Source organism: Mus caroli, chromosome 5 (genome assembly GCF_900094665.2).
Source record: "Mus caroli chromosome 5, CAROLI_EIJ_v1.1, whole genome shotgun sequence".
NCBI classification, from domain to species: domain Eukaryota; kingdom Metazoa; phylum Chordata; class Mammalia; order Rodentia; family Muridae; genus Mus; species Mus caroli.
In genome coordinates, this window is record NC_034574.1 from 86434531 (window position 1) to 86438654 (window position 4124).

General features: G+C 43.5%; 1 pseudogene across 1 annotated transcript in view; it reads right to left on the bottom strand.

Annotated features, from left to right (window-relative positions):
* LOC110294896 overlaps nt 1-3270 on the bottom strand; it is a 16932-nt pseudogene extending 13662 nt beyond the window's left edge. Inside the window, exons 1-4 of the transcript XR_002377985.1 lie at nt 3196-3270; nt 1944-2257; nt 912-1502; nt 1-150 (exon numbers count right to left, since the gene is read on the bottom strand). The product of XR_002377985.1 is annotated as a PRAME family member 8-like (transcript). The remainder of the gene's footprint in view (nt 151-911; nt 1503-1943; nt 2258-3195) is intronic.
* Nucleotides 3271-4124: the final 854 nt, after the last annotated feature.

Here is a 4124-nt window from a genome sequence, read left to right on the forward strand (position 1 = left end):
GGCATCACATCCAAAACCTGTAAGACCACACCTTTCATCTCCAGATGTTTTAGCTGAAAGAGACTCTGGCAGCAAGAGAAGGAATCCAAGTCTGACTGTGAAATTTGGTAGTGAGTGATGGAGAGGGACTCCAAGGATGTCATCAGGCACCTAGGGATAAATGAGACCAGATGGTTAGTTCAGGAAAATGGTAAGGGAGAGCATGGCGTGGGGTTTACACAGTCCTAGAAGTGACCAGGTGACCAAGCTCAGTATGACCAAATGACCATAGATATTATCTGAGATGCTTCCTTTTGAAATCAGCTTAGTCAAGTCAAACCCACACAAAATCAGCGGACTTCAGTCTCAAGCAGAAAACCAGTTTAGCCTGTAAGACACATAGAGGAATTTCCATAGCAAGAGAGTCCTGACAGGATCTAGGGATATTACATGTGGGCTCATTCAAAGCGGCATTTAATCCCAGCATCTGAACTGTCACTCTTGCTATCCCTTACAGTTCCATACAATCTGTCATGTCCCTTGTACTGCACAGTACTGGGGCTCAAAACCCTTTACTCATGGGAAAACAGGGGAATATAGTAGGCTGTTCCCATAGATCTTAGCACAGAGCTCACCTCCTCACTTTGATGATCTCCCCCATCTCCTAAATACATCCTCACCTCCCTGTTGGCCGTGATTCCAAGAAGAATTACCGTCCCTTCTGACCTGATCTGAGCTACTCCTTACCTCCCTTCAGTGTTCTGCTTCAGGAGTTATTATTTGAGACTTTGAATCACTACACATAACATCCATATTCTAAAGGGTCCCTAAAATTTATTCCAGGTGACTGCCAGGCATGGTACATGAATAATCGTTAAAATGGACAAGAAAAAATGCTCTGCTAGGTAATCCAGCTCTACCTCCTTGCTTACCTGAAGACCTGATTCATGTGGTCTGTGAGAAAGTGGACACCACACATGGAGAGATGGTGGAGACAATTGAATTTGGAGAAGATAGAAATGAACTCCTTGACACACTTGTCTTCTCTGTCTCCTGTCCTATTGGCAATCTTGAAGACGTTCTTATAGAGGGGTGCCAGGAGAAGTTTGCGAAGATTTCTCATCTGCCCGAAGCAGGGAGCAAAACGGGCCAGATTGAACACATTCCACTCAGTGTTCAGTTCCAATTCCTCGATGTGCTCTGGATGAAAGACATTCAAAATCTCTAGGACAAAGTTGACGGGCATAGCCCAGATCTTCATGTTTATACAGCACAAATGTAGGCAGTCCTTTCTCTGCTGGGCCCATTTCAAGAAGTATGCTTGTGTCTCATCCCGGCGGGGCCTGAGGCACAGGTCAGCCACCACCTTCAGCTGCCTCCTCCGTGCATATCTTGGAAGGACCTTCACTACCGTAGGCTTCTCATCCAAGGGCTCTGAAGAACAGCTACCATCCTCTGCACCAACCCATATGTCCCAGAAGGCATGGTGCACATTCCTCAGGTTCAGAACCTGAAGTTTTCCCCTGCCGGGAGTGAAACATGTCAAATGTCAGCAGGCATGACTACCGTCAGTCAGCTTTGATTACCTGACTCTAAACTCAAGTCTCTCCCATCTTGGTAAGGTATAATTTCTTTAAACAGAGTACAATGTGCACACAAACATGCTACAGAATCTTTCCTTGAGCTGCATGTGTAGACCTGACCACTTTCCTTCCACTAAGTTACTCTTTATTTCTCCTTAGTCCCAGTAATAGTGGTTGTGGGAAAACCAGGGATAGGCTCATTCTAGAGGTTACTTATAGTAAGTTGCAATCCACTGATAACTGTCCTTAGTCCAGGAAGACAATAGCTTTAAGGTTCCTGCACCACTGCCTGATGATCCCATTAGAAGCCATTCTCTCTGACCCCACAATCTCTACTGTGTACCCAAATGCTCCCTTATAGACAACTTGATTATTACTCACCTGGGGTGAGATTCTCTTGTCAGTCGCATATCTATTCCGTCCAGCACAGCCTGCAAGGTCTCCAGGTTAGGTGACTTCATCAAAGCCCCCACAGGGAGACAGGGAAAAGTCCAGGCTGCCACCATTGCCTTAATGAGCTTCTTAAGTCTGCCAGCGAAGGCGTCTTTGAACAGTGTTGGGAAGAGCAGAGAAGGCACTTCCTCCAGAGAGGACAAGGCCAAAGCCTCATCTCTCAGCAGAGCCTGCAATGCCAGCTTCTGGAGTGTGGACAGAGTCTGAACACTCATCCTCTTCAGTCTCCAGTCAGAAGGCTCCTTGGGAAGGAATCAGAAAAAAATATACTTTCAAGACAAAGTGTGTAAAACTTCCTCACCATTAAATCAACCACTAAGCTTCAGAGTTACTACTCTGACAGTGACAGAGAAATCAATTTACCTCTTCAACCTAAACTGGTGGTGGAAAGACAGACTCCCAAAACCGGGGTCTTTCTCTCAAACAAATGAGCACATAATTTTCAAATCAAAATCCTTTTTGTATGACCCTTTCTCAAAAACAATCTTAAAAAAAATTCAGAAATCAAACAAAACCAACCGAACAACCAACCAACCAACCAAACATAAATCCTTGTGATGGGGATCAATATTAATTCCCAGTAAGCAGAATGACTTCAGTATGTTTCTACAATTTTTAGGGTTTCCTGTATCTGGGAAGCAGATCATGTACACAGAGCAAAGCTATGTAGAAAAGATGAAACGCAAAGCCTAAGGCAATACATATGCATAACTCACAAGTATCACTGGAACAATTGGGCATTGAAGGAAATCAAACATACATGGTCTACATGTCTACCATGTGAGCCAGCGTGTCTCTCTTTCTCTCTCTCTCTTTCTCTCTCTGTCTCTATCTCTCTCTCTCTCACACACACACAAACACACACACACAAACACACACACACACACAAATTCAGTGAAGGGTTAACCTGAGGGAACAGGTTAGTCAGAATGATCTGCTTTCCAGCTTCCCAGGAGTCACATGGCCAGTTCTAAGAGAGTTTGAACAAGATGCAGGATCCTTGTCTCAAAAAAATTATATGAAACACACTAATGAAGTATGAAAGCTATCACGGAAATATATCGGTGATGAGGCTAAAAATTCATTTGGAATGAAACTCAAGGTCTTCAACCTGTTCCTCTAAAGAACTCTAAACTTCTCTACATCAAACTGCATTCCCCAAGGAAACACCAGTACATACCAGTTGAGCACTGCAGATAGGTCTCCAAGTTCCAGCTGCACCAGACAGTTATCCAGGCTGCAGGTCTCTGAGTGTGTTCTCTGGATCCACTGGTGCCTTTATATACCTCTGTGCTCACCCCTCCCTATTGTAGCCACACCCTCCAATCCAAAACTGGAATTGGATTTCCTGGTTTAATCTCCACCCCTTAAATTCCAGATTAAAGATCTAATCATTTCATTGGTTGAATCAGAAGGACTTGTGTCACATACTCTCACTCTTCTCCATCCGCAAAAGTTTCATGGAAAAATATGAACATTCCACTTGTTAATTAACCATACAACATCAAGTTTGTTGATTTGTTCTTTCATTTACTTAAGGCTTACTTAGTTTGCAATTTTTTCCAGGGATCTTGTCATACTCAGAAGCCAAGGGTGTTTTAGAAGTCTAATTCTAGAAATTCTCCTGCCTCAGGATCCTTCTTATTGCAAGTATTTCTGTTATGAATAAACACATCTGGTTGGATTTTATTCTTGGGACCAGAGTCATTTCCAGTTTTCATCAGCTAAGGGTTTAATCTGTTGTTGATCAGAGACATAGCATAATTCAAAGGTATTCTTTCTGCTGGATTTGGGACAGAATACAGAGTCAGAGTTAGGAATATGTACTGGAGCTCAAGGGCTGAAGTGGATGCTCTGTCAGTAAACTGCAGCAGCAGACACTCAAAAGTTAGGGCAGGAGCAAGGGTTGATTCCATTACTATAGTAGCCAGGGTGTTGTGTGTGTACTCAGTTGGTAAGGAGCTACTCGGCATTCAGGATTCCTCTCTAAAACTCTCTGTGCAACAGACAAGATGGGGCTTGCTGGTAAGCTCAAAATTGGAAGTGGGAGGTAGGAGGCTCGTTTTAATGTCATCTTCAGCCAAATTTTAAGCTGAAGTATAGTCTGAT